Below are 12,188 nucleotides of genomic sequence, written 5' to 3'. Positions count from 1 at the left end.
GCCCTGCCACCGCCGGCAACCACCGCCCCCATCCTGAACCCTAAGATAGATAGTGGGGTACCTCTCCGGTGAGCCCCCCTCCCTGCTGTGGCTGGTTCTCCCTTCACCCCAGCGGCATCAGAGTGAAGTGTAGCTAAATCAGAGCAGCATCGCAAGCAAGAGCAAAAGCGAGAGCAGCAGCGCGAGCAAGAGCAATAGCAAGAGCAGACCAGGCAGGGGACCGAGAGCAAGAGCAGAGCAGCAGTGTGAGCGAGAGCTAAAGCAGCAGCAGGTCCTGCTGATATGTTCGTCACCGCCGAGGGAGCGACGCCATGGAGGAAGTGGCCGGCGACGCCGCCGTGGATGGAGCCGCGCCGTGTCGGCTTGGGACCGAGCGCCGGCAGCACCGTGAGATCAAATCAAGAAGAAAATGCGGCGATTAGTGTACAACCTCTTTGGTGGCGCCGATTAGGCCACAGCTTCATTCGAGGAAACGGTGATCATGATGCTCTTCCGGTGGTGCAGGAAGACGATGGTGTGGGAATGGAGGTGGCCCGAAAGATGAGGGGAACGTTAGGGCAGCTCCTTGGAGGTGGAGGACGGGGTGGCTGAACCAACGGGACGATGAGATCGACGACGGATCCTCATCTGGTACGGTAGATGAGGGACGTCGAGGTGTTGCTGTGGATGACGTCGTCGGGGAAGAGGCGGACGGAGTAGGGTGTGGGGTTTCGTCACGGGTTTTCGCGGCCTCGGTGTACGAATGGGTGGGCGGATGGGATGGCAGTGGGGAACCATGGCTTAGAGACGCGCTTGTCCGAAATGTGGGGTAAGTTACAAAAGTACCCCCACCGATTTGAGGCGGTTCTTTCGGTTCACGGGTACCACAGGCATTTCGCGTGTCGGGATTTCATAGGAGGTGGGAGTTTTCGCGCGCGTTGTAATTTCGGAATAGCAAGGCGCGGGTTGAGATGGAGGGAGTTGTCGGAGCACAATGAGACAAAGATATATTTTAAATATTTCGGGCTAACAAGGCGCGGGTTGAAGAGGCGGGAGTTTCGCAGCACGATAGACAGAGACGCTAGCTTGAATTTTCGCCATAACAAGGCACAGCTTGAAATTTCGGAAGAACAAGGTTAACGTGTACCCAAAAAAAAGACAATTTGCACCTCAACATGCACAACACACACACAAACACCATTTAGACTAGAGTAAGGCACACGTGCATTGCACGCATGAGATTTGGCAACCAAATTATGAATAAATACCACATTATAGCATGCAAGCTTTGAGTCATATATGCATGATGTAGATGTTCGTTTAATTCTTATAGTTCATTTCATTCAAAATCATCTAGTTTTTATAAGAAAGCTAATCTATTTTAAGATTCATGGAATTGTGCGTCTAAGACATAAAGTAAAAACAAATAATGGCAAATTGTGTAGAAAAACATTTGGGCAATTCTAGAACAAATAAGAAGTGCTTGTGTTTTGATGTTTGTGCATTATGCTTAAGTTCAACCATGGAGTCTTCTAGATTATACATGTGGCGAAATCTGGTGGAATCTAGATGATATCGAACGGCCAGTAGTGCTCAAATTTTCCATCTTTGCACCATCGGATTCGCCTCATCCAACGACCGTCTTTCAAAGTTAAAGTTACACACACACAATTAAAAATATACAATATAATATATATAGGGGTATAGATATAAATATGTGATGCAAAAGCCGCCCATCATCTCCAATTAGAATAGTGTGTCCATGCACGGATCCGACGTGGCCAAATGATGCCTGCCATCAATATCTCAAATTCAAATCAGTCTGACCTTGTTCAATGTGTATACATTACAACATGCTCGTTTGCAAACCACACTGCGCAGATCTCCGTTATATTCATGCATGCATGGGTTTCAAACATCAGGATCTCTTATTCAAATATTTGAATTCAACTTTACATTGATTGTGACCTCACCTATTCAGCTATTCTTTTACACCCACACAGTAGTCTTCTCTTTATAATTGTACCACGAACTTTCTCTCGTGCATGCATGCACACACACTACCAGTCGGCATTATCCATCGCACGCATGCAATCTTTTTCTTCAGGTCGGTCTCCCATGAAGGCACAGACCAACACACATCCCCCTCTCCATCATATCGGGCATTCTTTATCTCTCACGCGTGCATGCGCAACGATCGATGTTCCTCTATGTATGTGTGTATATAGCTAGGTCTTTCATAGTTTTCCACACAAACTGATCAATCGATATATCCAGTGAGGTCTCACCCTCTTTCCCACGTCCACATCGATCAATCTATACCTCTCTATATAGGATTAACATATATAGCTAATAGACCCACATTAATTATGTATCCAATGTACCCCTCTCATCATCCATGCCTTCCGCTTCATCTGTGAGACGCCTGCACAATGGCAAAGACAGGGGGCAGTAAGGGCCCTGCCCCCTCCCCCCTAACATCACTATATATCAAGGCTAATATGAATGTGATCATTAGACAATTGCTGCTAAAAATGGTTTAAGTTCATGAATTCACCCTCCTCGTAAAGGATTAGCAATGCTTGCCCCCCTAGCTCATTTATTTTTCATGGCTCCGCCACTGCGAGCATCAGTGCACGTGTTCACCCCCTCACTCTAAATATCGATCTCACACTTGTGCATTCCTGCATAGTCTCCATCCACTCGGCCCCTCGCACCATCTTCTAGCCCCCACCGGATTTTGCCACATGTACAATCTAGCAGACTCCATGGTTGAACTTAAGCATAATGCACAAACCTCAAAACAACAGTGGTTCTCTTTTGTTTTAGAATCTTCCGTATCATAACTGCCCAAACTTTTTTCTAGTTGAATTGCCATTTTTTGTTTTTACGTTATGCTTTACAACGCACAATTCCATGAATCATAAAATAGATTAAGGGCTTCATTGATTCAAAGGGTTCTCAAAGGAATTTTGTAGGATTCTAATCATTAGGGATTTTTCCTATCTTGGTTGTTTGATTCGTAGGATTGTAAACCATTGGAATTTTTCCATATGATTCATTTGCACTAGATTTCATAGGAAACATCCCATCCACTCAAACCTCTTTGAAAGAATTCTGTGTTTTTTCTATGCACAATCAAACACTCGTACAATCCTGTAGGATTCAAGACGACATTCCACTATAATCCCATGTTTTTCCTATTCCCGCGTTCTTAGCTTTTTTATAAAAACTAATTGATTTTGAATGAGATGAACTATAAGAATTAAACGAATGGCTACATCAGGCATATATGACTCAGAGCTTACATGCTATAGTCTGGTATTTATTCATAATTTGGTTGCAAAATCTGATGCGTGCAATGCACGTGTACCTTAGTAGTACTTTGAGTATGTGCAAAACACGTAAATTACAATACTAATGGCACGCTACACAGTGTCTCTCTTATAGTTCATGAAGCCACGTGTCACATGTGTAGGCGTTGTCGCGACCTCCTTGCATGGATTGATCACAATGACGTGCTGCTGGTTCCAAAAGAATGTACTCGTCCTCCCTGAGCCATACTGGCGGTACATGCACGAAGCGAAGATGTGCACGCATGCCATGCACGCACTCATTCCTCGCACGCACAAGCGGGTACACGGGCGGACGCAATTTTTTACCAAGATCCACCCCATGTGATAATTTGACGCGTGTAAAGTCATTCACTTCATTGATGGTCAATTAATACAGCGCATGCAAATTGAGTGGACGTGAGGGCGGAAGAAAGACATTATTACTCCACTACGTGCATGCGAGTAGTTAAATTGTGGGTTGCTAGTAGTACTTCCATTGGTCTCCTTCGTGTTTTGTGCCAATTTTTGACAATAACATAATATTTACGCATTTGAGCAGTGTAGTAATTGAAATTTATGTTCCGCTAAACTCATCGGGAGCCGTTTCGGGCCTCGAAACCAAAACCATCAATTAATCTTTACCTTGTTCCCATCACATTCGAAAGCCTGCTCACACCTACTAGTAGTACATACCAAACCTAAACATGTTCCTACTATGCAGGTATTAGTACTAGTGCTAGTACTTAGGTTATAAAAAGGGGAACTACCTAACCGAAAATCACTCTACCTTTCCTCCTCATAGGTGCTTCTTCTTCGTCCGTCGTTGCCATGGCCGGTGAGTAGAGCTCTAGGTCGAGAACTACTCGTAACAAGGGAGCGGCAACCAAGGCTGCGGAACAAAAAGAGAGGGCTCGCCGCCATGCAGAGACCTCGAAAGATCTCTCACGGGCAGGCGATGGCTCCCAGGAGCGCCCTAGCCGCGGAGGCGAACATGCCGAGCCGGCGGAGCTGGAGTCGTTATCCCTCGACGTCATGCCCGATCATCTCAATGAGCATAAGGAGTTCATCCAAGGCTTGATGGAGTTGCTGAAGGAGAGCCTCGACGACATGCCCGCTGAGCTCAATCAGCAGGGGGAGTTGACCGCCGGCTTGGTGATGCTGCTGAAGAAGAGCATTGCCTCGAAGAAGAAGGCGACCCACGAAATCCTGCGACTTCAGGAGGACAATGCGAAGCTCTGCCACGAGATCGACCTATTGAAGGAGAAGAACGCCGGCTGGAAGAAGTTGCATGAGAATAGTAATTCCTTGATGAAGATGTTGCAGGCCCTCGCCATGGAACAGATGGAAGAGTTGGCGAAGCTCCGCATCAAGCACTCAGCTGCTCTCAAGGTATGTAATATGACCGTGGAACAGATATTGAAGGATCACGTCGAGAAATGCCGCGTCATGGACACAATGATGAAGATGGCGGAGGAGACGCACAAGGAGATGGAGGTCGTGGAGGCGATGAAGAAGCAGTTGCGACTCTGCGGCGAATTAGATCATTTGGGGTGATAATCTTCCTTCTTCTTTTGCTCCTGTGTTTCATCTTTTGCTCCGGTTGTTTCGCCGCCCGTGTCACGTTCTCTGCGAGGCATGAATAGAACAATGTTTTTTAGGAAATGGATAGAACAATGCTAACAATGAGATGACTAGAAAATTATATCATGTTTTATCGCCATATGGCACTAGGCTGCTGTGTTTCGTGCTCCTCTGTCGCAGTACTACTCCAGTGGAAAACTTGAGTATACCGCACAGTTCTTTGCTTCTCCTTGATCAGGTCGTCGGCGCATTTATACGACAAGTCAAATCACAAGGCCCCGCCTTCCAGCACTAATGAGCCATCAAATCACAAAGGCCCTCGCCTCTCGTGAAACCGACCAAGCTAGACTGCCCCGCCCTCTAGCCTTTTAAAAAATGTATACTTTTATACAACAGTAGTATCGATGGATTGCACCATGGAGCAAAACTTGAAATTAAAAAAAGGTGGTACATATAGAGAGCGCTCGTCGCCAAATTATGCATATAGTACTATTAAAAAGGCAAGTCACAATAATGGTGTCCAGCACAACCCACCCCTCAAATAAAACTAAGAGGGTGCTTGGATACGTTTTAGTCCCATGACTAAAAGTAGTGGGACTAAAACATGCTAGCCTCTCCCATGCTTGGATCCAAATACTAAAAACGCTAAAATCAAGTTAATGAGCATTTATTATCCTCCAAACCCTCCAATCCAGAACTCGCCTGTGTTAAAGGAGAGGAGTTAAGTGAGTAGAGAGAGGACTAGTCCACATTTTAGTAGGGGTACCCCTGACTAAAAAATTAGTCTCAAGACTAGTTTTAGCCCCTTTTTAGTCAGGGGCGCTTGGAACTTTAGCCTCTTAAAGAGACTATTTTTAGTCAGACTAAAATAAGCCCCTTGGATTCAAGCACCCTCTAAGCATCCTGGAATTCTTTGACAAAACTAAGCACCCTGAAATTCTTTGACAACTAAATTGCTGGCTATATGATGTTGGCCATATATATTGTACGTATATAATGTGAAGAAATGAGTGGTAGTACTATACCAACTAAAAGGTGAAATGTAAGAAATACTAGTATGTACGTACTGAGGAGTTAAAGTAACGAGAAGAAACATAACATAGTTCTGCTGGGGGCTCAGCACAGCACACCCCTCAAATTAAATTAAGCACACCTGAAATTAAACTTTGCAACTATTCCGGTAGACACTGCATTAGAACCACCATGAGCAATGACACTGCCACCTTGCTCGGAGTCCTCGTCCACGTCCTCGACTTTGTCCTTGTCCCTCTTCCTCTTGGCCGATACTTCTTTGCTTGAACCGCACACTTGGCTGTTGCTCTTCATCCAACCCTTGTAGATATTGAAGCAAAGGTAGCCATCCATTGTAGCGTAGTGGATGTGGTCTATATCTAGTAAATTCTGCTGCCATGCATGACGATGAAACGTGTAATGAGGTTTCTCCAGTTTATCGTATGAAGGATGAACCATGGCCCCTGCCAGGTCAGCATTGAAGGCTGACGAGAGGACACCAGCCGATTCTTCTGGAGGTCGAAGGTGTTGCCTACAACGAGGCCTATACGATGCAGGACTTCTTTGTCGTTACCAAAGTCTACAGTAACGAATTTGACTAGGTTGCTCTCGAGGAAGTCCTTAAAATCCTGGCACTCAACGTCGGCATGGCATATGTGGTAGACCAAGCATAAGTCATGCACGCAAACGTGGATCACGGGGGGCTTCTTCCTCTCTTTGTCCTTTAGATTCTTCTCTCGGCCCAGGACTGTGGTGTACTCAACATCTAGCCCAGCGACCCACTCGTCATCTCAGTCTTCAAACATGCGTCTGAAGCGAGAAAGGCATCCTTTCACCATCGTGGAAGAACGGATGTAGATGACATCAAACTCATCGCCGGTGATGGTTCTAACCTTGTACTCACCGCCGATCGTGGAGATTTGGGACGCCATGGATTTGGGAGGAGGGTTAGGATTAGTGGAACTGTCGTAATGTGAATGGACGGGACGACTAGGAGCGAACCACCATAGTATTGAAGGACGTGCGGCGATGAGTAGGAGCGAACTGCTAGCGTGCGAACGTCAGGGTAGTGGCTTTCCATTCTCCCATGATATGGGCTTCCGAGAGCCCTTGGATCTGAGATCGAACGGTTGCATGGCATGATTCTAGACCTATGGGTGAATATCCTATCCTGGAAGGTTATTCTGCAAATTTTCAGCAACTTAGCATGCGACCGTTTGACCTCAGATCCAAGGGCTGCCAGCAGCCCGTATCATGGTCGCGCCTACCACGACCGTCGCATCGCTCGCGCGGTCGCGCCCTTGGAGATTTAACACGGTGCGTTAGACTATCTGATGTTGGCATGTCATACATAGTCATCACTTAGTCACTCATACTACAACAAGGTTGGCTATAAGTGTATTTTTTTACTCCTCTCTATCTCTTTCTTTGTACTCAAGGAAGAAACGGTGCTAAGGGCATGTATTTATTGCATTTGCCAAGGAGTGACCTCTTCCAATGAAATGGTGTTGCTAAGTTTGCTTCATTTAATTAGCTATAGACTCAAAATTGTCTTTTCACCTAGGTACACGCGCTTATCACCGTTTCTCCCATGGGTCACCAAACTAGTCTCTCTCTTCTTGATTAACTTGCCACATCGGACTTTATGCTTATGTGGCAAGCTTAAGCACCTGTAGGAGCAAGTAAAAGTAAGTACAATAGTGCGCTTTACATGGCATTTTTGCATATGTGGAGGAACGAGAGGCAAGGAAAAAGTGGAGAAGTGGGCTCTCATGCAAGAGCCAGCCTCTACTACATGGTGGAGCATTGGGAGAGGCACCTATATGGAGGTGGTCAAGAATCTGGGAGACTCACGCCGGTCGTAGCGCCGCAGTTCAAATGATAATGGAAAGTCAAATCACGGGGCCCCCCTGTCCAGCAGTAACTCACTGTCAAATCACACAGCCCTACGTTTGCAGCAGCCTACTCCCTCGTCTTCTCGCGTCTCTGTCGAACCGACTAGGCGGAACTGCCCCGCCTCCAACCGCGCAGGAAAAGCCCTGCCCTCCACTTTTAAATAGTATACAGTATACTAATTTTGTATCCATGGATTGTGCCCGTGCCATGGAGCAAAGCGTCTAGAAAACGGAGGAGAGACGATGGTCTTGCAATAGAGAAGAGGGAGAAGCGAGACGGTGGTTTTGGACTAGAGATGATGGAGAGGAGAAGAGATGGTTTTGCAATGGAGAATAGGGAGAGGAGCATGCGGCAGCGATTTAGGATTGGGCGAGAGGCCCTGTCGGAGTAATTGGACACGGATACCCCAAAGACGGCGAGACAAGAATTCAAGACATCGGGGCTAGCAAAGCCCCTCAGTCCAACTACCTGGCCGGCGGCTGACTGCTGGCTGCTGGCTGCTCCACCAGGTCGACTGCTGGCTGCCGACTGCTCCACCAGGCCGACTGCTGGCTGCCGACTGCTGGCTGCTGACTACTCCACCAGGCCGACTGCTGGCTGCCTACTGCTGGCTGCCGACTGCTCCACCAAGCCGACTGCTGGCTGCCGACTCCTCCACCAGGCCGACTGCTGGCTGCCGACTCCTCCACCAGGCCGACTGCTGGCTGCCGACTCCTCCGCCAGGCCGACTGCCCGAAGTCAATTGCAGCCTGACGAGACACCGACGGGACGACCATACCGCCATGTCATCTACAGTGTACTGTGTCCCCTAGGTACTGATTTATAAAGTACCCCGGGGGACAAGCATGACATGCACCATGCCACTAGCCATGCCTACATAGCTTGGCTTGTGAGCTACCCAAGGTAGCTTACAACCAAAGCCACTACCACCCATGCCAACTCCTATATATATAGGCACACATCCATCCATCAGGGGATGGACTCACACACTCATGCACACACACAAGCTAGCTAGCTAGCAATCCATCCATCCACTCCTACGGGCAAGCATGCCCAAGCACTGAAGCACACCCATTCGGCCAAGAGCAACGGTCACCATGCCACATGAATATAGGAGGCCAGATGCCTATGGCACTGACCTCAGATACAGCTCCAGGAGCACTCTGTATCAGATATACCACATATACTCAGACATGCAGGAATAGGGGTGTTATCTCTCCGGAGAGCCCCGAACGTGGGTAGACTAGCGCGTGATACTCGCATACCCGTCCCTGGATATTCCGGCAGCAGTCTTGCCCTCACATGAAGCCACCTTGTGGCATATGTCGTCTTGCACCCCCCCCCCGTGAGAATAGCACGACATTTGGCGCCCACCATGGGGCGGTACTATGCTACCGCGCTGCTGCTGGTTTCGCAATCCGGGCGGGACCATCTTCGCCATCACCGCCGCGGCGTCGCGCCGTCTCTTCTCTAGAGCTCGGGGGCTCGACTTCGACCCGCCCCCAGAGCGGCCGCGCGGGACGGCGCGTCCTCGCCGTCGGCCTCGCCATCTTCATGATCACTACGACGTCGCCACCTCTCCGGCGCCGATCAAGGGCTCGACATCAGCATGCCCTCAGCGCGTCCGTGCTGGGCGGTGCGTCTTCGTCACCATCGTTGCGACGCCGGCTATTTTTCCGCGCGCGGGGCTCGCTTCGGTCGGCCGCATCCATCCGTGCGCCGCATGCGTCCGCTCCCCTCCGCGCTGTGCTTTGCTCCAACCGGAACGGGCGATTGCTACTCCGCATACCATCTACAAGCTAGCTATGTCAACAATGGTCAAACCATTGGCCATACACTACACAGATACTTCCCAGACATTCCCCATACACCGCCATGGCCGTGACAACTTCAGCGCCACCGCCCAAACTGTTGCCTGCCTGTTCGCCTCGCTATGGCTGCTACCTCTGCCTGCAGCTCGAGCCGTCACTAGCAGCAGCGCTGAGGCCCGCGTAGGAGTCCCGCTGCGTGTCCTTGCTTCCGCTTGCCTCGCCCGAGTCCGCGCCCGCACCTGGCTACGGCTTCCTATGCGCCCGCGCGTGCGTAGCGCCACGCCTGGCTCCCGCGGCTCGCGCGTCCGCGTGGCCCCTGCTGCTCTCGCCTGCGGCCGTGCCCTCGTACGCACGTGTCCGCCTGCTCTCCCTCATCCTCGCGTGCTCCGTCCGCGTTGACTGCTCCGTCAGGTCGTTGGCCGTCCCTAGGCCGCGCTCTGTCCTGGTGCCCCTAGCCTGCCGCGTCTGCTCCGCGCCGCTCGACGCCATCTACGCCCGCCGCGCCGGGTCCGACCCCGTCCGCTGGCCGGGTGCGGACGAAGCCAGCAGGCGGCCGGGCCGGCTGACCGGCTCTGCTCCGTCCCAGCATCGCCCCAGCCAGCGCCGGCTGCATCCGCCTCGCCTCCGTCGGGCCCGCGCCACTCGGCCTTCCGCCCTCGACCTCTGCTCCACGACCCGGCCGGCTCGTGGTTCCGCGCACGTTTGCGTCCACACGGCCTCCCGCACCTCCGCCTGCGGCGGCATCGCCTCGGTCCTCCCGCGCTGCTCCGCCGTCTCCGCCCGCAGCGCCGGGTTCGGCTCTTCCCGCGCCGCTGCGCCGGGTCCGGCTCCTCCCCCCTCTCCGGCCTCTCCCGCGCTGATGCGCCGGGTCCGGCTCCTCTTGAGTCGCCTGCCGGGTCGCCACGCTTCCGCCCCCGCACGCCCGGCCGCCGCAGCGTCGGCTCCCAGCTGCCTCGACCATGTTGAACGGCTCCCGGCTCCACCCCCGTGACCTCCGCACGATGCAGCCTGTGCTGGGCCGGCTCCGTCCGCGACCCAGCCGGCCTCCTCCACGACGCCACACCAGCACCGCGCGGCTGCGTCCCGCTCGCCGCCTCACCATTCCAGTCGGCACAGCCCAAGCTGCTGCCGTCCTCTGCGCCCACGCCCCAGCGCCGCCTCAAGCTCGCCCGGCGGGCTCCCTGCAGATCCCGCTCCCTGCACCAGCTGCATAGCCTCGCCGCACCTCCGCGGCTTCGCGCATCCGCGCATTGGCTCCACCCGCTCGCGACAGGTCCGCACATTCCTGGGACGCCCATCGCTGGGTCCTCTGCGCCGGCTCAAGCCCGCGCCTCCGTCTTCACCCTGCGCTCCCTGCCCGAGTCCCGCCACTCGGCCACCGGCTCTGCCCGCGCTGCATCCGGATGCGCCTCCCCAGCACCCGGCGTCATGCTCCAGCCGGCATCCCTCTGCCCTGGCCGCTTGCCGCGCTGGCCTTCCACGCGTGGCGCGTGCGCCTGCAGTCCCCCACCAGCTGCGCGAGCCCGGCCGCGTGCTCCTCCGCGACGCCGCCTGCCCCAGCTCGCCTAGTTGCGTCGTCTTCTACGCGCTCTGGCCAGCTCCCGCCACCCGGCCGCGGCTCATCCCGCCACCCAGCGTCCGGCCTCCTCGGTCGTCTCGCTGGGTCCGCCCGCGCCGCTCCTCGCCGGCTCCCGCACGCCTGCCTGCTTGACGCCCAGCGCTGGCCGCTTCCACGCGTCTGCGCGACTCCGCCTCTGCAGCCGCACCGCGTCCCGGCCGCCGGCTTCTGCCGTGACCCGGGCGCCGGCTTTGCGTGCCAGCCGGCCTCCGTAGCGTCCCGCTCCTGCCGATTGCTCAAGCAGCGAAAAGAAGCAAGTTTGCGGACGGCTAAAAGAAAGAGCCCAGTCCGGCTGAAAAAAGAAAGAGAAGAACCGGATGAGGAAAGAGGCCGGTTGCTGAAAAAAAAGGGCCGACTGTCCAAGTCAACGGCCGACTGCATGTCGCCGGCTTGCTAAAAAAAGAAAAAAAAAAGAGCAGCTCATACGTCCGCCTGCTATAAGATAAGAAAAGAGAAAACGTCCGTCTGTCCGTCCGCCTGCTTCGCCACTCGGACGGCTAGACGCGACCCAGCGGCCTGCTTGCCTGCTTCAACATCTGGCCGGCAAGAGCGCCGGCACTGCTGCCTGTTTGCCTCGACGCCTGGCCGATCGAGCCTAGGCTTGAATCTTGGGGGCTACACCCAGCGGGTGCGCTGACGCGCCCCCGCGAAGAAGAAGACAAAGTACTTGCCGGGAGATCCGGCCCGACAGCTCAACAGTCGGGCCAGATCTCGGGGGCTACACCCAGCGGGTGCGCTGACGCGCACCCGCGAAGAAGAAAACAAAGTAGTTGCCGGGAGATCCGGCCCGATAGCTCAACAGTCGGCCCAGATCTCGGGGGCTACACCCAGCGGGTGCGCTGACGCGCCCCCGCGAAGAAGAAAACAAAGTAGTTGCCGGGAGATCCGGCCTGACAGCTCAACAGTCGGCCCAGATCTCAGGGGCTACATCCAACGGGTGCGCTGACGCACCCCCGC

The sequence above is a fragment of the Triticum dicoccoides genome, chromosome 3A (assembly GCF_002162155.2).
Source record: "Triticum dicoccoides isolate Atlit2015 ecotype Zavitan chromosome 3A, WEW_v2.0, whole genome shotgun sequence".
Lineage (NCBI taxonomy): Eukaryota > Viridiplantae > Streptophyta > Magnoliopsida > Poales > Poaceae > Triticum > Triticum dicoccoides.
This window is presented reverse-complemented; position numbering follows the sequence as displayed.